The sequence below is a fragment of the Pseudopipra pipra genome, chromosome W (assembly GCF_036250125.1).
Source record: "Pseudopipra pipra isolate bDixPip1 chromosome W, bDixPip1.hap1, whole genome shotgun sequence".
Classification (NCBI taxonomy): domain Eukaryota; kingdom Metazoa; phylum Chordata; class Aves; order Passeriformes; family Pipridae; genus Pseudopipra; species Pseudopipra pipra.
The window spans coordinates 32,285,315-32,307,801 of NC_087580.1; the positions used below are offsets into that span (position 1 = coordinate 32,285,315).

Here is a 22,487-nt window from a genome sequence, read left to right on the forward strand (position 1 = left end):
TTCTATGGCAGCAAGAGTTTTCTGTGGTGGCACATTTGTCTGGCAGGAATCTTCATTTAGAGTAAATTTTTCAGGAGGTGGGACCGGCCATTGCAGCGCAGGCCTGAAAAAAGGGAACAGCAGCTCTTTCCTTAAGGAAAAAAAGTCTGAAAGCTTTGGCTTTGAGGTGCAGTTGTTGGGGCAGCCTGGGCACTTCATGGGCAGCAGGAGTTTTTTCTGTGGTGGCACCTTTTGTCTGGCAGGAATCTTCAGTTGGATTCAATTTTCCAGGAGGTGGGACCAGCCATTCGAGAGTAGGGCATAAAAATGGGAACAGCAGCTCTTTCCACCAGGAAAAAAAGTCTGGAAGCTTTGGCTTCAGGTGCAGTTGTTGGGGCAGCCTGGGCACTTCTAGGGCAGCAAGAGTTTCTTCTGGTGGATCATGTTATCTAGGAGAAATCTTCATTTGGATTCAAAATTCCAGGAGGTGGGACCGGCCATTGCAGCGCAGGGCAGAAAAAAGGGAACAGCAGCTCTTTCCTTAAGGAAAAAAAGTCTGGAACCTTTGGCTTCAGGTGCAGTTGGTGCAGCCTGGGCACTTCTTGGGCATCAAGACTTTTCTGTGGTGGCACATTTGTCTGGCAGGAATCTTCATTTAGAGTAAATTTTTCAGGAGGTGGGACCGGCCATTGCAGTGTAGGCCTGAAAAAAGGGAACAGCAGCTCTTTCCACCAGGAAAAAAAGTCTGGATTCTTTGGCTTCAGGTGCAGTTGTTGGGGCAGCCTGGGCACTTTTGGGGCAGCAAAGAGCCTTCTGTGGTGGCACGTTTTGTCTGGCACGAATCTTCATTTATATCCAATTTTCCAGGAGGTGGGACTGGCCATTACAGAGCAGGGCTGAAAAAAGGGAACAGCAGCTCTTTCTGCCAGAAAAAAAAGTCTGGAACCTTTGGCATTGAGGTGCAGTTGTTGGGGAAGCCTGGACACTTCTGGGGCAGGAAGAGTTTTTTCTGGTGGCACCTTTTGTCTAGGAGGAATCTTCATTTGAATTCAAAATTCCAGGAGGTGGGACCGGCCATTGCAGAGCAGGGCAGAAAAAAGGGAACAGCAGCTCTTTCCACCAGGAAAAAAAGTCTGGAACCTTTGGTTTCAGGTGCAGTTGTTGAGGCAGCCTGGGCACTTCTGGGGCAGCAAAGAGTTTTCTGTGGTGGCACTTTTTGACTGGCAGGAATCTTCATTTAGAGAAAATTTCCCAGGAGGTGGGACAGGCCATTGCAGCGCAGGCTTGAAAAAAGGGAACAGCAGCTCTTTCCACCAGGAAAAAAAGTCTGGAGGCTTTGGCTCTGAGGTGCAGTTGTTGGGGTAGTCTGGGCACTTCTATGGCAGGAAGAACTTTCTGTGGTGGCACCTTTTGTCTGGCAGGAATCTCTATTTACATTCAATTTTCCAGGAGGTGGGACCGGCCATTGCAGAGTAGGGCATAAAAATGGGAACAGCAGCTCTTTCCACCAGGAAAAAAGTCTGGAACCTTTGGCTTCACGTGTAGTTGGTGAGGCAGCCTGGGCACTTCTTGGGCAGCAAGAAATTTCTGTGGTGGCACCTTTTGTCTGGCACCAATCTTCATTTAGATTAAATTTTCCAGGAGGTGGGACCGGCCATTGCAGCGCAGGCCTGAAAAAAGGGAACAGCAGCTCTTTCCACCAGGAAAAAAAGTCTGGAGGCTTTGGCTTTGAGGTGCAGTTGTTCAGGTAGTCTGGGCACTTCTTGGGCAGGAAGAACTTTCTGTGGTGGCACCTTTTGTCTGGCAGGAATCTCTATTTACATTCAATTTTCCAGGAGGTGGGACAGGCCATTGAAGCGCAGGGCAGAAAAACGGGAACAGCAGCTCTTTCCTTAAGGAAAAAAAGTCTGGAACTTTAGGCTTTGAGGTGTAGTTGGTGCAGCCTGGGCACTTCTTGGGCAGCAAGACTTTTCTGTGGTGGCACATTTGTCTGGCAGGAATCTTCATTTAGAGTAAATTTTTCAGGAGGTGGGACCGGCCATTGCAGCGCAGGGCAGAAAAAAGGGAACAGCAGCTCTTTCCACCAGGAAAAAAAGTCTGGAAGCTTTGGCTTCAGGTGCAGTTGTTGGGGCAGCCTGGGCACTTTTGGGGCAGCAAAGAGCCTTCTGTGGTGGCACGTTTTGTCTGGCACGAATCTTCATTTATATCCAATTTTCCAGGAGGTGGGACCGGCCATTACAGAGCAGGGCTGAAAAAAGGGAACAGCAGCTCTTTCTGCCAGAAAAAAAAGTCTGGAAGCTTTGGCTTCAGGTGTAGTTGTTGGGGCAGACTGGGCACTTCTGGGGCAGCAGGAGTTTTTTCTGTGGTGGCACCTTTTTTTAGGCAGCAATCTTCAGTTGGATTCAAAATTCCAGGAGGTGGGACCGGCCATTGCAGTGCAGGGCAGAAAAAAGGGAACAGCAGCTCTTTCCACCAGGAAAAAAAGTCTGGAAGCTTTGGGTTTGAGGAGCAGTGTGTGGGAAAGACTGGTCACTTCTTCAGCAGCAAGACTTTCTGGGGTGGCACCTTTTGTCTGGCAGGAACCTTCATTTGGATTCAATTTCTCAAAACATGGGATCAGCCATTGCAGCACAGGACTGAAAAAAGGGAACAGTAGCTCTTTCTGCCAGAAAAGAAAGTCTGGATCCTTTGGCTTCAGGTGTAGTCATTGGGGCAGCCTGGGCTCTTCTTGGGCAGCAAGAGCTTTCTGTGGTGGCACCTTTTGTCTCGGAGGTGTTTGTTCCCTGTTAGCAAGTCCCTTATGGCGTCAATCACAGAACACTGGGACTGCTCACAGGGCATGATGAAGGAATACAGCAGCAGTGCGCAAAGAGGAGGTAGAAAAATACATTCCTGTATCTAATATATTTCCTCAATTAGAGAAATCGCTAATCTTGTCACATGATTTGTACTGGACCCTTCTAAGGATGTACTTTTGCCCAGGCCCTTTGCTCCAGATGTGCCAGCTACACCAAAGGACACCAGAGAGAATCTCAGCGAAGCCAAAAATCAGCTCTTATGGCACTTGGCACTCTATGGGGTTTAGCACTGGAGCTCAATCTCTCTGGGATGGCTGGTCCAGAACAGTTCATTTAATCAATGATGCTCTTGCTGAACTTCCCTGGGCATGTTGCAATTGGCTACTGAGGCTGAAAGGTTTCCTGTAAGGATTTTTATCTTTTGAAACTACAGGCTGAATTTGAGGGATAAACTCCAGTATTCTGGAAGTGGAAAGTTGATCAAACAGAAAAGACTGTTTCTTCTACAACAGATTTGAAATAGTCCACTTGTAAAAATCACAAAGCTTGAAGCCTACTCAGCAGAGCTGATTCCTCATCTGCACTGATCATCAGCAACTGGCCTCTCTGCTACTTCAGGGTCTCATCTGTGTGCACTGGATTAAGGCCTCCTAACTTCTTAAGAAAAGTAGTGTTATAAGCTCACAGTTCTGGCAAGATTTCCTTAGCAGATGGGTTGAAAAGCAAAACTTTGTTGCCATGACTAACGAATGCAGAGCCCAAGGTTGTTTGTGGTGCTAGCTTTGCTCCACTCTCTAATAACTTCTGTCCAGATCAGTGCTGGCAACAAGAATTCCAGGTTAACGCTTGTTTCATTTTTCAGGCTTTGCATTTCAAGGATGGGGAGTTGTTATTGGAAACTCTGCCATGGCTCTCAGTAACAGCCTCGGAAACCAGTTTTTCTTATTTCTGAGGGAGAAGTTTCCAACCCAGCTTTGGAGTATGCAAATAGTTGAATGACTTGTTGTACAATTGGAAATAAAAATCAATACATTTGCTCTGATTAATGTCTTAACTTATATTAGGCTAAAGAGTTCTTTTCTTGATACCTTCTTTAAAAAATAGAACCCACAAGCAGAAAGGTGATCTCCTAAAGTGTTGTAACCATTTAAGTCCACCTGTTGCCACACAACAATAGCATGCCAATATCACATCCAAAGATACAGAATCTTAGAGAGATACACACAAATATATACCTATACATAGGTATGTGTATATATACATATGTATACAAATACACACAAGAAAGTTTGGGGTTCCTGATGAGAGTTCTACACGGGTAATGAACAGAGGACTGGTTTGATGTGTCATACAACTGTGGGGACCAAGAACGTATGTTCTGAGCTTTGATATTGTCCTGGTTTGTAACTGCCTGCCTTCCCTTTGGGGGGAACACAGGCCTCTATTTTGCACGGTCTGTTTTGTTTTACTTGGCAGTGTAGACTAGGGGCAGAAGAGTTTTTGGAGCCAAACAGCTCGATGCAGATTCAGTTCCTTTAGTGGTGCCTAAAACTCAGGAGCTGGACTCCACGGTGCCGGTGGGACCCTCCCAACTCAGCACGTTCCATGATTCCATCAAGTCCATCTGTCAGTCCAGCACTGCCCCAGCAACCCCCAAACCACTAAAGCGTGTCAGCCATGGCCAGATGCAGGCGCCTCTGAAACACCTGCCGGGGTGCTGGCTCCGCCCGGGCAACCCATTGCAGTGCCCGAGCCCCCCCCGAAAAACACAGGGAGAAACCTTTCTCCAGGAGCTGACCTGAAGCTCCCCTGCCTCAGCCTCGGGCCACGTCCCCCGCTCCTCCCAGCGCAGGCTCCTTTCCAGCAGCCCCCTCGGCAGAAGGCGGCTCAGGGCTCCCCTCTGCCCCCCCGGCCGGCTCCGCTCCGGCCCCGCTCCCGCCACGGCCCCGCTCGGCTCTGCACGGGGAAGGAACGCGCCCAGCCCCGGACAGACACCCCCGGGGGCCGCGCACCGGGGGACTGTCCCCGGGGCTCACTCACCGGGGGTCCCTCCTCGGGGGTGACTTACTGGGGCTCCCTCCCCGGGGGTCACTTGCCAGAGGTTGTTCACCGCGGGTCGCTCACCGGGGGTCCCTCCCAGGGGTTCCCTCCCCGGGGGTCACTTGCCAGGGGTTGTTCACCCCGGGTCATTCACCGGGGGTCCCTCCCCAGAGGTCACTTACCGGGGCTTCTTCCCCGCGGGTCGCTCACCGGGTGTCACTTACTGGGGGACGCTCACCGGGGGTCGCTCAGCAGCGGCCACTCGCCGGGGGCCGCGCACGGGGGGTCCCTCCCCCGGGGCCGCGCACCGGGGACCACTCGCCGGGGGTCTCTTCCCCGGGGGCCGCTGCCCGGGGGTCGCTCAGCAGCAGCGCTCCCGCTCCCGGCCCCGCCCGCTCCCACCCAAACCCCACCAACCGCCCCTCTCGGCCCCGCCCCCGCCCCGCCCAATCCCCGCCTCGCCCCGCCCACTCCGCCGCCTCCCATTGGCTGCGCACGTTCGGCCCTGGAGCGAGGAGCGCGCGGGGAGCGTTGCCTGGAAACCGCCGAGGGAATCCCGGGAATCCTCGGGGCGCCGGCGCTGCCCCCCCACTCCTGGAGCGAGCGGCCGTGCCCGCCCGGGAGCGGGCACTCAGCGCCTGGCTGCGGCCGCCACAACGGGCAGGGAAGCAGGCGCGCGGAAGGCGGGCTTCGGGCCCCGGGCAGCGAGGAGCCCTGAAAAGAACAAAAGTGTTGAAAGAGAGGGAACTCATCGCACCATCACAGAACGTGCTGAGGTGGAAGGGACCCACGAGGAGCGTCGAGTCCAAGCCTTTGCCCGGCACAGCACCGACCCCAAGAGTCACACCGTGTGCCTGAACTCTGCCAGCCTTGGTGCTGTGACCACTGCCCTGGGGAGCCTGGTCCAGTGCCAACCACCCTCGGAGGGAAGAACCTTTCCCAAATATCCACCCTCACCCCACGTGAAAAAAACCTATTTGCAACCAAAAAAAAAAAGTTTCTATTTTCTTCCTTCCCCTTCTCCTTATTTAGTGTTTACACAGCAGTACTTCAGTGCCCTACTGGCTCCAAACTGAAATACTTGAAGTCCTTGCCGTATAGGCTGGATTTTGTCCCTTAGGCAGAGGCTAATCTGCCTGCAGTCCACCAGGACTGCCAGAGCTTGGGGAAGGGATGGAGGCTATCGCAGGACGGAACAGAGATGCGGAGATATTCCCTGATATTCTACTCTAGAGGCGGCTCAAGAGACAGCCCTGGAGTTGGAAGCACTTGCCTTCGTCACTGGACGATCTTGTCCAGCACCACCGGTCAGATGTGTGGGGTTTATGTCCCACAGCAAATTAAAAACACCACAGCCGTTATGTAAATGTGTATTTGTTTGAGTATTCACCCTGATGGTGTTCAGGCAGTTAGGCTGAGGTACTTTGTGGATTTTTGGAACAGAAATAACATCTTTTAATGGTGTCTGTGACCGGCTGAGGTGCAGGATGTGGCCTCTCTATTTTTAGCATCTGCTGGTACGCCCATCTGTAGTGAGAAAACATCCTGTGAGTGTTAAGTTAGGTGATGCAACCTTTTAAGTCTGGAGAACTACTTCCTTCTTCAAAGCTTGCTAATTCTCATGAAAGAAATAAAGAGAATTACATGACAGTGACCTATTTTTCACTTTGAATATCCCAACTATTGGTGAGCATTTACATTAAAATATTTGAAGTTTAATAAGTTTTGCAAAATGTCCTGGATGTTGAGGGATGTAGTGATGAACTCAGAATTAGAAAGTGGAGATTGTCTTCTTTTTCTTTGAAGCTCACAGACCTATGAAAAAAAAGCTTTCTAGAGAAACTTAAATTTTTTTATCTAATTTGTACACATTTCTACAATTAGGACAGCTGTAGGTTCACCCCTGGCAAAATCTCTCTGCTGGTAACCCAGCCACATGCTGATTAATCCTTATTTCATGTTCAAGTGACCAGGATATTTTGGTCAGCTGGTGACAGAGCGGTCCAGGTGGGAAAGGAACAAGGACTGAACAGTATGAGCAGCGTTTGCCTTTTTCTCTCCTCCATCCCCCTTTTCTATATATTATACTTTGCCACTTTCTCTGCTCAGCACACAGGAATTTGCTGGATGCATCCATGAATGCAGAACCCACTGGAATCACGACATTTGTTCCAAATGATCCAGCTAGTGCCAGGGAAGCAGAAGTTATGACTGTGTAACAACCACACTGTGAGGAGGAACAAGACTGAAAAGCACTTTCCGTAAAGGGAAGGATTTGAACTGGTGTTGGAGATGTGCAAGGCTCTGTTATTCTCCCTCCTTAAGTTGTTGACAGGACACAGTCCCCTCTCTTACCTGCCATTGAAAGGTCCTTCTAGTTACACTTATGGCAGTGTAACTTTGTACCAACATCAGCCGTGCACTGTAAGGCTGCTGAGGTTTCCAAAATCCACCTTTTTTATTTCTGCTAGTTCTGCTTCGTATCCTTCAAGCCAGTACACAAGAACAAAGCTTCAGCAAAGCCTACCTAACATTTCCTTTTGTTTCTGACATCATTAGCCAACGTAAACCAAACCATTAACAGGCATCTAAAAATATTTCCGGAAGTTTTCACGTGCTCGGTGAGGATTCCAAAGTTTTCTTTGAGGGAGACTCAGGGAGACTCTAGAAGAAGATTTTTGATCCAGGAAAAAAAAAATAAATAACGCAGCTGAAGCCCAGGCACCGTTGTATGAAGCAGACTGATTAACCTCAGTGCTGCTGCGTTCCCACTGGAATACCCACTGGAATGACACTGGAATGCCGCCGGATTTCCTACTGGCCGCCCGGAAGCGGCTCCTCCCGTGACTCCCAGCGCGGCAGGACCGCCTCCCGCTTCCAGCCGGCACATCCTGCCTGGCCTCGCCTCCCCTGCCCGCCCCGATCCATCCCGGCCCGCCCCGATCCCACGCGATCCTCCCTCCTGCCCGGGTGAGTGCGGGGCCGCGGGACGGGAAGGGGCTGGATGGAGGCGGCGGGAGCCGGGAGGGGGGAGCGGGGACACCGCGTGTCCTCGGAGCCGCTGTGCCCGGCGGTATTCCCGCTGTGCCCGGCGGTATTCCCGCTGTGCCCGGCGGTGTTCCCGCTGTGCCCGGCGGTATTCCCGCTGTGCCCGGCGGGATTCCCGCTGTGCCCGGCGCTATTCCCGCTGTGCCCGGCGGTATTCCCGCTGTGCCCGGCGGTATTCCCGCCGCTTCCCAGGGAGCTCCCGTGGTGTGGAAGGGAACAGCCCTGGCGGGGAGCAGCTGCTCCCGTGTGGGGTTCTGCGCTGGGGTTTGTCCTCCAGCCCGGCACGGAAGGAATTGGGGGTGCTGGTGGATGGAAAGTTGGGGCTGAGCTGGCGCTGAGCTCCCAGCCCAGAAATCCGGGCGTATCCTGCATCCCATTCAGCGGGCCGTGGGTGAGGGAGGGGGTTCTGCCCCTCTGCCGCGCTCTGGTGATTCTCCACCTGGAGCGCTGCATCCAGCTCTGGAGTTCCCAGCGTGAGAAGGGCACAGACCTGTTGGATCAAGTCCAGGGAAGGCCAGGAAGATGATGAGAGGGATGGAGCAGCTGCGGAGACAGGCTGGGAGAGTTGGGATGGCTCAATCTGGAGAAGTCTCTGTGGAGACCTCCTTGCAGCCTGTCAGGACTTAAGTGGTGCAAGAAAGATGGAGAGGGACTTTTTATGAGGGCCTGTAGCTGCAGGACAAGGGGCAATGGGTTTAAGCTGAACGGTTTAGGTTTAGACTAAATGTAAGGGAGAATTTTGTTCTGCTGGAGGGTGGTGAGGCATTGGCTCAGGTTGCCCCGAGAAGCTGTGGATGCCCCATCCCTGGCAGTGCTCAAGGCCTGGTTGGATCCTGTTGGATGGGGGTTTGGAGCAACTAGATCTTGTGGAAGGTATCCCTGCCCATGGCAGGGGGCTTGGAACAGCTGTAATAACCAGCAGAACGCTACAGAACAGCACGTGTTGTAAATGAAGCTGCGTTCTATGAATAGTAAATATCTGAATGTAACTTCTTTAAATCAGTGTGAATGAGCTGAGAGGTTGGCACAATGGATTTAGGTCTGGAATTCAAAACTATTAATCCAGGCTTGGTTGCATTTGTGTTGCTGTCATTTGGGGATGTCAGCTTTAGATCTTGGTGCCTTCAGCAGCATCTTCAGATCTTGCTGTCAGTCAGGGACTGATTTTCAGTCTTTAATTTTTTACGCGTTCCCTTGCCTCGTGCTGCAGTTGGGAATGTTCATTCTCTCAGGAAGGAGGTGATGTGAATTCCCTCCTGCAGGGCTGAGGTGACCCTCGGTTACTGTTGAGGGACAGGCTGTGCAGGAGCTGCTGATGAAACACTGCCCAGGAGTTAGTGGGCCAGCAAGGGTGTCCTGCTGCACAGAAGAACTTAGTGCTGCATGTAAATACCAGAACTGGAGTTTAAGTTTCAAAATGCGGGATCTGTGTAAATAAAAGTATCTCAACAAATTGATAGCATTTCCTATCAAATGGGTGTAGGGAGTAGAGCTGTCATTTTTACTTAGAAATTATGGCATCAGCACGTTCAAACTTCTCAGGTGTTGGCTTTCCAGACTTGCACAGTTACCTACCGTTACTTGATTTCCCCCTTAACTTTCCTGAGAATTTGGCAGCCAAACCATTTGTAGATCAACTTCTTTATTTTTGCATGATGGTACACAATCATACTATCTGCCTGGGAAAAACCAAGTAAATGACTTCCAGCTTTAAAATGAAATGTCTGTGCTTGTATGAAAGAATTCTTTTTGTTCTACATAAACAAAGTTTGACAGCTCGACAGGACTGAAAGCAGAATCTTGGCCTTTCAGTTCTTAAACTGGTAAATTTTGCAAGTTTTAAATTTGTAAATGTAGTAATTCCAGAGCATCAACAGGAAGGCCTAACAATGTTCCCTGTCTTCTGTAAACTGTTAATGCTTTGGAGCAAATAGTGAGGCTCTGAAACCAGAGCTGTTCCCGGGATACTCTGATATCCCACTGGGTAGGGTAAGAGTTGTTGCTCTGGGCCCGTGAGCTCTTGAGGTTGTGTTGCTGGTTGATTGTTTTGGTCCTCTCTCCTCTTGAACAGGAACCATGCCCAAGAAAGGAGGGAAGCATGCTGAGATGGGAAAAGAAACACAGACACAGTGTAAACGAGCAAAGCTGGAAGCAGCTTGTTCTCCCTCAGTCCTGAGTTTTGAGAACCCAGAGAGCCTCTTCGGGAGCTTGATCTCCCCCATCAAAGAAGAGGTGTTTTTCAAGGAATACTGGGAGCAAAAGCCACTGCTCGTCCAGAGCAATGATCCCCTGGTGGCTGCTTACTACCTGTCCCTGTTCCTGCTGTCAGACTTGAAGGAGCTGTGCAGCCAGGGCCTGTACTATGGGCGAGATGTGAATATCTGCAGTGTGTGAATGGAAAGAAGAAGGTTTTAAATAAAGAAGGCAAAGTGAATTACATGCAGCTGAAGAAGGATTTTGACCAGAAAAAGGCAAGAATACAGTTTCATCAGCCTCAGAGATTTAAGGTGGGATTGTTTCACTGGATATAATTGATGCTGGCTTAATAATGTGGTGTGTTTTGCTTGAGTTGCACTAGACATGGCTTCATCTCTGTCCCCAGGGGAAGTGGTTGACATTGATGACCTGCTGAAATCTTTACATGAGCTGTATTAAAACACAGTTTATACTTTTGCACTGTCCATCATGTTTCACTGCTCTGCAGTAAGAACAAAATCTGATTCATGCTATAATATGTATAATAATATATTCTTTTTAAAATTTTGCTCTGTCACATAAAAGTTTGGAAAAAAAACCAAATGCACAAAACTGATGATTAGGCATCTGTGCTTAAATTATCCCTTCTGCCCCACTGTTTCCTTGTGCAAACTTTGTGGCTTTTGAGCCACTTCCCTTTAATGGAGGGTAAGGTGTGAAACCATGTGAAATATTTCCAGTGTTCTTGCCAGTGAATTGCACCATGGAAAGGTACCAGCCCATTTTAGCTGAGTGTTCTCAGTCCTTGAGTTTGAGAACGAGACAGTGGTGCTGCACAGTTGTGTAAAGGACTTGGATTCTTGGAGGTGCTTTGATTCAGGTAGTCTTGAAGGTGTCAACACAACTGAATTGTGAGGTGGACCCAAATAAGATCCCAAATACAAGCTGAGTCCCAGGTATAGTGTTCCTGGCTGATGTCAGCTTTAATGGCCAAGCTGCACTTGTGTGGATCTGGTACTTGGCACGTTCTGCTGTTTCCCTTCGGTGCCTTGTCTGTCACATGTGGGGTGTGGATGAGTCAAGTTTGGTTTTGAATATTCCCAAATGATTGGAGTAACTGGTGAAAGGTCTCTAACCTTTGTATGTTCTCTCTGGTGAGAGAATGCAGGTCCTGCATGTGCTTCTTGTCTTATGGTGTTTTGCTGTTTGTGGGATTATTTTCCTCTGTTCAGCCTTGTCTGTCTGGTTGTGCAGCCTAAAGATGGCACAGGGAAGAGAACAAACCCAGGTTGGGGCACCAGACTTTTTGGCTTAGCAATGACTCTCATGGCAGATCCCCTTTGCATCTCCAGTGCTCTCCTTCAGGAGAAACACTGGTCCAGAGCACCTTCCTTCCCAGCCTCTGTGTCCCTGATGTGATCATTCTTCCCAAGCCATGGGGAGGATGTGGGCTGGGCTTGGCTGAGCTCTTCAGCAAGTAACAGCATCTTTTTTTTTTTTTACAGAAGGAGCTGTGGAAGATTTTCAGGAGAAGCTGGAGTGCTACTTTGGGTCTCTGGTGGGGTCCAATGTTTCCATCCCTCCCCAGGGATCCCAGGGCCTTCCTCCTCACTATGATGATGTTGAGGTAGGACAGCACAACCTTGCCTGTGAAACTGTGGATGGGCTTTTGCTGATGGCAGTGTTTGCTGTTGTGTGTGTGCTTCTAACCCTCCCCCCCACTAAACATTATAGGAAAATGTTTTTTTTTTATTTGTGTTTCCTTGTAGTCGTTTTTCTTACATATTTTTTGCTGAAAATTTACTAATAGTAATATCTAATCATAATAGCATGTAAACTGGGTTTTCCAGACCTGGTATTTCCATTAGATAAAAAGAGAAGTTTGTTTTCACAGCTGCAGAAGCTTTCTAGCATCTGTTTTTTCATTTTCACTTCATTCAGGCCCCAAGAATTTACAAGTCCTTTTTCCTTTACTAAGTACTTGCTCTTTCTTCAGCTGGACTGTAACAGCAGACTGGTTGTGCTTGTTGGTCTTGCTGTTTTTAAGAAGTTACTGATATGATGAATTCCTGTGGTCCAAATGCATTTTAAATCAGCTTCTAAAAGAAACATACAAATATACACTGCATTATAAAGAAAAAATTGGACTATCCCACTTAAACCAAATCAAAAAATCCAATCCTTATAGGTATATTTTGCTTTTAAATATTTTCATTTCCATTCAATACACCTGGAGTTTCATTTTCCTTATGCTTGTTATTCAGCAGCCTCACATCCAGTATTTCTAACTCAGGCCATCTACCCCCATTGGGCACCCTAAGGAGGTTTCTGATGCTCTGTTGGGGATAAGCCTCTTTCACCTGAAATTTTGGCTATTTGTGTGGCAGATGTTCCTTTTGGGTTAGTTCTCTAGCACTTACTTAAGTGACTGGAGAGAAACAGGGATTTCCAAATGCCTGCCTTAGGATAAAACAGATCCCACTTCACAACTCCTCTGTCTGTTGTCTCTAAATAGAGACAAAAAGAATTAGTTCAAATTTAAATTTCTCTGAATTGTAGCTATCTAAAAATTAATGTGAAAGGAATTACTTCCTTATGGATTTGGATTTATGGTCTTTTGCAGGTATTTATCCTTCAGCTGGAAGGCAAGAAACACTGGCGGCTCCATAAACCAAGGGTGCCTTTAGCTTGGGAATATGATGTGGAATCAGAAGATAGGATTGGGAATCCCACACGTGAGTTCATATTAAAGGTATGAGAATTTCATTGCCTTAGGTGGTCTGGGCTGTGATTGCCAGAAAAGTTAAAAGTGGTCCATTTCTTGAAGGCAGTGATTGTGGCTGTGAAACTGAGGGGAGGGTTTGCACACTGTGAGCACGAGAAATTTGGGTGATAGTTGTCTGTATCCTTTTTTAAAGGTATCCTTTGCTTCTAGTATTTAAATAATGGGCCAAAACCCCCAGTTATTTCTGTAAATTGACTAGTACTCTCCAGGTTGGGCACCCTGACTCCTAGGTCGTGTTTGTGGAGTTGTGTGCAGAAAAAACACTGGGTTTGTGTATGGTTATAAAACATTTTTATGCTTTTACATGCTGCCTGTAATCCCTCAGGCTAATCCTTCTGTGCACTGAGACTTACTGCTGCACTGAACATTGTCACTGTTCTGGTGAATGAGATTTAAATATTTATCCTTGGCTGATAAAGAAAAGCATGACCCAAACCCCATATAAACTTGCTGTATTAATTGCTCTTCCTTTTTCCAAACGTGAAATTCAAGTGTTTGGTTGGTGGTTGATTTTTGGAATAAAAGGAACATTTCATGAAGATTACTGAGTGTCAGCAGGGAATCTGGTGCTTGTCCTGTTCTGTTTGACCTGCTTTTGAAGTGTTACTTGTCCAGCTGGTGGTGCTGCTCCATGTTGGAATCCTCAGGAGTTTCTCTGCCTTTTGGCCTGTTATGGAGCCTCTCTCTGCTCTTCTCAGTGTCCAGAGCTGCATTTGGGTGTTGGTGTTTGAGGAATAGTGTGACATGTTGGATGGTGTAGGTGTTTTAGGAATAGTGTGACCCATTGGATGGGATGCTGACATCATGAGCTGTGTTGTTTGACAGAGGGGAATATTCAATCATCATCGTGTACTGGGTGATGCAAAGTCTAGTAAATTACAGTTCCCTTTTTCATTTCTGGAATATTTTGGACCAGACTTCAGTGCCTTTCATTTTTATGGAATAATGATGGGCTTAAAAGTTATCCAGGTTTTTAATTTATTTTTCTTCTGTTTGCTGTTGTTCACTTCCTGTGACCCATTTCTTCTGGGTAGCTGGTGTCAAAGTTTGGTTGTCTCTTTGTGGCTGCCTCTGAGAGGGGTGCTGTTGTTTGACTCTATTTCCTCCCTAAACATCTTTCTAGAATATTTCCTTTCTCCATCTTTCAAATGAAGAGAATTCAGAATACTCTTGGCTGGTGTAGTCCCCACTCTGGTAAGGAAGGCAGTTTTCTTTGACTGTGCTGTCCAACTCTATAGGTGTTTACAGGACAAGCCATAAGTAAACTTTTATTTCCTTCTTGGAGGCAATTTTATGTGCTTTACACCTTTCTTGTCTTGACTTTCCTTATCTAGTTTTTTTTCAGTGTGGAGTTTTAATTTACATAGGTGAGAAGAAAGATAGGGAGGAGGAGGAGGAAGGTCGTACCTGTTTTTTAAGTGCTTTAACTGAAAATCTCAGACAACAGTATTGTAACAGATTACCATTTTTATAGAGTATTTGACTTTTCTCGTGGAATACTAGCCTTTTCTTTTGATGTGATCTGACCAAATCCCCATTTCACTGCTCCTCTGCCAGCCCACTGTGTTGCCAGCAGGTCCATCTCAGCTGCTTCTTTGTCCTCTTCCTGCAGCTCAGTGGGAGTCTGTGTGTTCTGTGATGTTAAAAAGCTTGTTTCACGTTTTCAGCAAATAGTGACAGCAGGTTGGAAAGTTTAAGGTTCTGAACTTCTGGCTTAGTGTTCTTTCTGTTATTAAAGTGTACCTTGCAGGACTGCTCCATTTTGTGATTCTAAAGGATATGTATTGTCAGACTGTCTGCTCAGAGAGTATTTTCTCTGACTGCAGTAAGGTTTGACCTGGTGCCCTAAATATATCAATTTTCTTGCAGCCAGGTGACTTACTGTGCTTCCCAAGAGGGACCATCCACCAAGCTGACACTCCTCTTGGGACCTCCCATTCCACACACGTGACCATCAGTACCTACCAAAACAAGTAATTATTCTTTATCTTTTGTTTTGTGTGGCTTTCCTCTGCCAGTGATGTGTGTGAGTAGTACAGACCTGAGATGTGGTGAAGTTTTGGGGCTTGGGGGAAGGAGGGGAGCAAGAAGACTGTTGTTGTTTGAAGCAGCCTGTTTGAGAGGTTTTCATGCAGCAAGCTTGATTGCTTTTTAATTGCTTATTTTATTATTTACCAGCTGTAGGCTTTAATGTGGAAAATGCTACAACTGCAAACTCACTTCTGTATTTAAAAAAATCTCTCAACAGTGGCTGAAGTTACTGTTCATTTCATAGCTCAGATAAAGAGTCATGAGTTACTCCTTTCATCATGTTTTCTCCTGTATTTGATAGTCACCTGCACTGATCTTCTGACAGATTTGCTGCCAATTCTTCCTTGCAAACATTTTCTGCTTATCTGTGTTTTTTTTTATCTCCTACCCCATGTATGCAAGTCAGATTTCTTATGACACACTCCCAGTCCTTGTGCCCACACTGTTATCACACAGGGAAATGTTCTTGCCAACCTAATCAGCCTCCCAGATGCTGGGTTTGGAGCCATTGGTCTGAGTTAGGAATTAGGAAGGGCAGAAGAAGTTTGGGCATATTCTAGATAACTGTGAGATGAATCTCTGACCACCAGCTGTGCCATTCTGGAAGCCAGGATGGGCTGGTAACTCTTCATCTGGCCACTCCTCCAACATGGAGAGAGGGTTAAGAGGAAGCTGCTCAAAGGTGTCAGTCTTCTTAAAAGTTGGGTTCAGATTATTTCAATTTACACATGTGTTCTTTTATTCAGAAGGTAAAAAAAAAACTAACCCCAAAAAACAGGAGAGGAAAAGGAAAAGCTGCTCTTCTTCCAAGGTTAAAAAGTGGAGTCATGCCCCGTTAAGGCTGTTGGTAATGAAGTGCTGACATCCTGCCTCTGCACCTCCTGTCAGCAAGTGCAGGGAAAACAAGCAGGAGTCCTGGTGCAGGCTGGTGTTCTGACTTGTAGATGGAAGTATGATCTGGAAGCATTTCCTTGGCAAATTGAAGAGAAATCCTTGAAAGCAGCTGTGGAGGAAGTGCTGGTGGAGGTGGCACTTCCAGGTATTTTCAGGTTTGTCTGGGCCAGATCCCAGCAGGAGAGAAGTGTGCACATGCGGGATAAGCAGGGCAGTTTGGAAAAGCAGTCCCTTCACAGCCCGGCTCCCCCCAGCCCCCTTTGGGGGTGACCCCCCGCCCCTCGCGCTCCCTTTGGGGTCCCCCCCGCTCTTTCCCCCCCGCCGCTTTCCCGCCGTGCCCGCCCCGCTCACCCGACAGGGCGGGGCCGGCAGGGACGGGGCGGGGACGGGCCGAGCGCTGATTGGCTGCGGCGGGGGCTCGAGAGGCGGGGCGTGCGCAGAGCGCCATGTTGTCTGCGGGGCAGCGGTAGCGGTGGCGGTGCGGCTGCGCTCGGAGAGCGCGATTCTGGGGATCCGCTCGGGGCTGCGGGGAGCGCGGCTGTGGGTGGAAAGGCTGGAGGGCTCGGGAGGGTTTAGCCGAGGGGTTCGGGGGTTCCCGAGGGTCAGAGCGCGGGGCCTGGAACCCGCGTGGGGGGGGGGGTGGGGCTGTCCCAGCGCCCTGGCTGCACTGCGCAGGCGCGCCGGCGTTACCCGCGACCCGCCATTACCGCTCCCGCCACAGCGCCCCCTGCCGGCCCGGCGGACCGACCCCAGGGAAAGGGGATCCCAATGCCCCCCCCGAACCCCAGAGACCCCCAACACGCAGCACACAGAGACCCCAAAGGGACTGGGGCCCGGGGGTCCCCTAAAGCCCAGCAGTGGGGTTCAGGGGATCTTCCAGCTCCCAGGGGAAGGAGTCCTGGGGGTGCCCCCCAAAGTCCGGGGGGGAGATGTACCACATCCGTGTAAGGGGCTCCCAGTGCCCCTCAGTACGGCCCAGTAACCCCCTCAGTGACCAGCCAGTGTGTCCCAGTGACCTCCCACTGCCCCCCAGGATGGCCCAGTGATGTTCCAGTGAGCACCCAATAGCCCCCAGTATGGCCCAGTAACCTGCCAGTGTCTCTCCCTCTGTCCTGATAATCCCCCAGTAACTCTCCAGTCCCTCCCAGTGCCCTCCCAGGATCCCTCAGTAACCCTCTAGTCCCTCCCAGTGCCCTCTGGTTCCCCCCAGTGTGTCCCAGTATCCTCCAGTAATCACTCAGTGCCCTGCAAAGCCCCCCAGCTGTCCCCAGTGTGTCTGCAGATGCCCTTGGCCTTTCTGTGAGCATGTCGGGGGGCATTTTTGGGGTCAAAGGGTCCAGGGTGGGCTCCTGGGGTGAGATGGAGGGTTGGGGACATCAGGGATGGGGCTTGGAGCCAGTGGAATTGGGGGTGTCAAGGGGGGAATAATGGCAATGGGGAGGCCCTGGGGACATTGGAGACACCAGGGTTGTCTTGGAGTGTCAAGGGGGGAATTAGGAACACCAAGAGGGTCTTGGAGACACCGGGGAGGTCTCAGGACTCACCTGCTCTTGGTGCAGCCCCTCATCTCCCCCCAAGACCTCTTTCACCTCCCCATATGTCCCTTAACCTCCATTTTCCCTTTAGTCCCTGTCCCCCCACAGATCCCTTTGTTGCCCCAATGCCCCCAAAACCTGTTTTAACTCCCCCAAATACACCCAAAGACCCCTAAACCTCCCCAAATCCCCATCCAAACCCCCAGATCCCTTCAAATCTCCCCCAGCCCCCCCCTCAAATCTATTCCAACCCCCCTCCACGAGGGATCACCTGGCACCCTGGGACAGGAACACAGTGGGTTGTACTGGGAGGGCACTGGGGGGGGCTCAGGTGTCCCAGGACAACGTGGCCCACTCCAGGAGAGGTCTGGGGAGCAGTGAGGAGGTACTGGTCTGTACTGGTCTGTACTGGTTTGTACTGGTCTGTGCTGGTCTGTCCTGATCTGTACCCCCCAATCCCCAAAGCCCCTCCCCAGCTCCCCCAGGACCCTCCCACACCCTAAAGCCCCCCAGACCCACCCAGGCCCCTGACTTGGTCCTGCTGCCCCTTGAGCATCTGCAGCTGCTGCAGAACCAGGCATTTCATCAGCAAATGTGCAGGTGACACCAAGCTGGGGGTGTGTTGATGTGCTGGAAGGCAGGAGGGCTCTGCAGAGGGACCTGGCCCAGCTGGATCCATGGGCTGATTGCAAGGGGATGAGGTTCCAGCAGGCCAAGGGCCGGGTCCTGCCCTTTGGGCACAAGAAGCCCCGTCAGCCCCCCGGGCTGGGGCCAGAGTGTCTGGAGAGCAGGCAGGCAGAAAGGGAGCTGGGAGTGTGGATGGACAGGCAGCTGAAGAGGAGGCAGAGTGTGAGCAGTGTGATGTTAGAAAAGCAGGCTAAGTTGTGGACTGGTTGTAGAAGGAGAAGGAAGCCCAGAGGCCAGTGCAAGCAGGCAGCCCTGAGCTTGCACCTGATGTCCCCTCCCTGCAGGTTCCTGTCCTTGAGCCCAGGCCCTGAGGTGAGGCTGAGAAGTGGCGCGGAGGTGAGCCCAGAGCTGTCCCTGAGGTGAGGCTGAGAATAAGTGCAAGGCAGAGGTGCTGCTGAGGAAGGAGAGCCCTGTGGTGGGGAAGGGACAAAGCTGTGAGTGCCCATCCCTGAGCAGGTGCTGTGTCCATCCCCTGTGTGCCAGGTGAGCTGGGGCTTTGCTGCAGAGCTGCGGGCGCTGATTTGAGCGTCTCCAAGTGCTGAGATGGTGGGCACCCAGGAACACAAACTGTGCCTGGCCACGGAGCCTGCAAGGAGGAGCAGAGACAGCGGTGGCAGTGTGGGGGTCCAGGTTGTCCCTGTGCCTTCCCCTGGAGGCCCTGGCTGTCCCTGCTGGGCCCCTGTCCATCCCCATCAGGTCCCTGCCCGTCCCCCCCGGGCTGAGCTCCCCCCAGGAAGTGCCGTGGAGCTGAAGCTGCTGCCATCCCCCCCCTGCAGCCGCTGCCCCAGCCAAGGGAGCAGCAAAGGCAGGGCCAGGAGCAGAGGCAGCAGCAGGGGAGCCCTGGGGGGGCCGGGAAGGTCTTGTGTGGGTCAGGAAAGAGGCGCTGGGCACGAGGCCGGGGCTGTGCTGAGCAGGCCCAGCCCTCACATCCCCCCAGCCAACGCCAGCTGCCCGGGGGGCTTGGGAGGGACCCCCAGCCCGTGTGCCCCACACTGAGCTGGCAGAGAGAGAGCCAAGGGACAGGGCCACGGGCAGGGCCCCGGGTGAGGGACAGGCAGGGCCATTGCAGGGCCACGGTGAGGGCACAGCCTGTGGCAGCAGAGCTGCCCAGGGCCGGGGGCAGCCGGGGGTGTTGGTACCAGGCAGTGCTGGGGCTGAGCAGAGCACGAGGCCTCTTGCAGACCCCTGGAGCAGCCTCCCACTTGCCAGCCCCGCCCTGGTGGGGTGACACTGTCCCATCCCTACAGGTCACTCCCCCTGAAATCTTTGGGGGGGCCTTTTGTGTGTATTCCCTGTTGCTGATTCCTGCTGGGGACCTGAGGGAGCCTCTGCAATCCCATTCATGGGGCACAATCTCCTCTGCAGATCTTGACTCACTGCAGACTTTGCAGGGAAATCTGTGCTGGCAGCCTGAGTATGTCCTGACCCCCTACGCTACACCCAGGATATTTGGGACGAGTTCCCCCTTCCTGGGCACCTGTGGCATGGGGGGGTGATTGTTCTCCTCCTGTTGCTGTTTTTCCTCCCCCACTGGGGGCTCTTGTGGGTGGACAGGAGGTGTTTTTCGGGTTTGCTGGGCTGGGTTGGAAGCAGATCCCCAGCGGTGGGCAGGGGGATGCAGGTCCCCCCCACAGTGGGGGTTGGTGTTGCTGGGTCAGGCCCTGCCGGCTCCATTGTCAGCCCGGTGCCGGCGGGGGGGACACAGCGGGTTTGGGGCCCCCCGGGAGTGCCGGGGGTGGGTGTGGAGCCCGGGAGCTGCCGAGTGTGGAGGGCGGAGCGGGGCGATGGCAGAGCTGGGGGACCCCCGGCAGCCTGGAGGGGGGAGCACGGAGAAGGGGAAACCTGGACAGTGGGGACCCCTGGGATCCCTGGGACAACAAAGTGGAAAACCTGGAGAAGGGGAATATCTGGGAACTTGGCATCCTGAAAGCGAGAGTCAGAGGAGAAGGGACCCTTGGGACCCCCAACATTCCCAGCATCCCTGAGTGGGACCCCCAGCATCTCAGAAAGGGAAGCTGTTCCCAACCGCAGAGGGGACAGACCAGAGAGGGGTAATTCCTGGGAGAATTTCTTTGGGTTAACCTTCATATTTTGGAGTAGTTTTTTAGCTGAATCTCAACTTTTTGTAGTTTGTGTGGGTGAGGGTCTTCTTGCTATTTTTGAGAGGGTTTTTGCCTGAATCTCGGAGGTTTGAGTTTTTCTGGGCTGAATTTTGGTGTTTTGGAGGTTTTTATGGACACAGGATGCCCGGTGAGTTCTAGAGATGGACTTGGGCAGGAGGAACCCCCAAGCCAACGCGCTCAGCCCTTGTTTTCCCTCCCATCAGGATTTGTCCTTCCCAAAGCTTGGGCGGATGGAGGAGGAGGCTGCGAGGAAGATGCCTTGGGCCCCCCAGGCAGGTGAGGAGGCAGTCAGTGTCCCTTTGGGCGGGTGTTGTGCTGGCTCTGTCAGCCGAGCATGGCCCCGGCTGCAGGACAACCCCGCTGGCGCCGCCGTCCTGCCGGGGCCGGAGTTGGGGGGATGTCCTTGGCCTTCCCTGTGGGCCGGAGGCAAATCCCCTCCCTGTCCTTCTTGCTTCCTGCCCCAGGCCCCGAGCTGAGGACGGAGAGCCCGGAGGACAAATCCCCCCGTGAGACCCTGGTGGGAGAGGCCGTTTTGAAGGGCTCCCTGGCGCAGGAAGGCAGCGGGGAGGAAAAGGGCCGGAGATCCCCCCGCAGGAGGGGCTCCAAAGCCATCCCAGGGTGCTCTGAGGAGGAAAGACCCAGCCTGTGCCAGGAAGGCGGCCGGAGCTTGAGGCGGAGCTCTGAGCTGGTGGTCCCTGAGCAGCCTCCCAGCAGAGAAAAGCCCTTCAGATGCTTGGAATGTGGAAAGAGCTTCAGGCAGAGCTGTGACCTCCTCAAGCACCAGCACATCCACACTGGGGAACGACCCTACTCATGTGGGGAATGTGGGAAGAGCTTCAGGGACAGCTCCACCCTCCGCACCCACCAACGCATCCACACTGGAGAACGGCCCTACAAGTGTGGGGAGTGTGGGAAGAGGTGTCGGACCAGCTCAGATCTCGTCGTGCACCAGCGGACGCACACAGATGAGAGGCCCTTCCGCTGCACCGACTGTGGGAAGGCCTTCAAGCAGAACTCTCACCTTGTCACCCACCGGCGCATCCACACCGGGGAGAGGCCCTACAAGTGTGGGGAGTGTGGGAAGAGCTTTAGCCACAGCTCCCACCTGATCCGGCACAAGCACATCCACACAGAAGAACAGCTCGAAGAAGGGGTGGGAAAGGGGGGTAGGGGGAGGAGGGAGGGAGGGAGAGTGGGAGTGGATGTGCAGTGGGGGTGCCTTATTGTCCCCATACCTTGTTCCCTGGAGAGCGGGGGAGGCTGGAGAGAGGGGGGAGCTTAGAGAGCCCTGAGAGCCTGGAGAGGGGGGAGCTCGGGCCCCCTGTGCTGAGCCAGCGGTCGGGGCCGTGCTGTTGGTGCCAAACTGCCCCTGGTCAGGCTGAACCCAGAGCCCGCCCACGTGTCAGGGAGCCTAATCCGCTCCCTGCTCTCATTGCCCTGGGGCAGCCTCTGGTGTCCCCCCACCTGTGGGGCTGTTTGGTTGCCCTGGGCACAACTGGCCCTTGTGTGGGTCCCCCCCTGCGATGGGGGTTGGTGTTGCTGGGTCAGGCCCCGCCGGCTCCATTGTCAGCCCGGTGCCGGCGGGGGGGACACAGCGGGTTTGGGGCCCCCTGGGAGTGCCGGGGGTGGGTGTGGAGCCCGGGAGCTGCGGAGTGTGGAGGGCAGAGCTGGGGGACCCCTGGCAGCCTGGAGGGGGGAGCACGGAGAGGGAGGAGCCCCAGGACCCCTGGGAGCCTGAAATGGGGGACACGGAGAAGGGGAAGCCTGGACAGTGGGGACCCCTGGGATCCCTGGGACAACGAAGTGGAGAACCTGGAGAGGAGGAATGTCTGGGAACGTGCACCCAAAGGCGAGAGTCAGAGGAGAAGGGACCCTTGGGACCCCCAACACCACAGAGGAGTCAGAGGGTCAGTCAGGGGTGACCCTCTGAACCCCAGAGGGAAGAGAACAGAGATGGGGAACTTCTGGGAGAATTTTTTTGGGCTGCATGTTCATAGTTTGGAGTATTTTTTGGTTTAACTGTAACTTTTTGCAGTTTGGGGGGGCGAGTGTCTTCTTGCTATTTCTGGGGTTTTTTTTGCCTGAATCTTGGTATTTTGGAGGGTTTTATGGACACAAGACGCCCAGTGAGTTCTAGGAGGAACCCCCAAGCCAACGCGCTCAGCCCTTGTTTTCCCCCCCATCAGGATTTGTCCTTCCCAAAGCTTGGGCGGATGGAGGAGGAGGCTGCGAGGAAGAGGAAGATGCCTTGGGCCCCCCAGGCAGGTGAGGAGGCAGTCAGTGTCCCTTTGGGCGGGTGTTGTGCTGGCTCTGTCAGCCGAGCATGGCCCCGGCTGCAGGACAACCCCGCTGGCGCCGCCGTCCTGCCGGG

General features: G+C 52.3%; 1 pseudogene; it reads left to right on the top strand.

The window, feature by feature from the left end:
* The window catches only part of LOC135404975 (zinc finger protein 91-like), a 193,377-nt pseudogene that overhangs the window by 36,395 nt on the left and 134,495 nt on the right, over nucleotides 1–22,487 (top strand).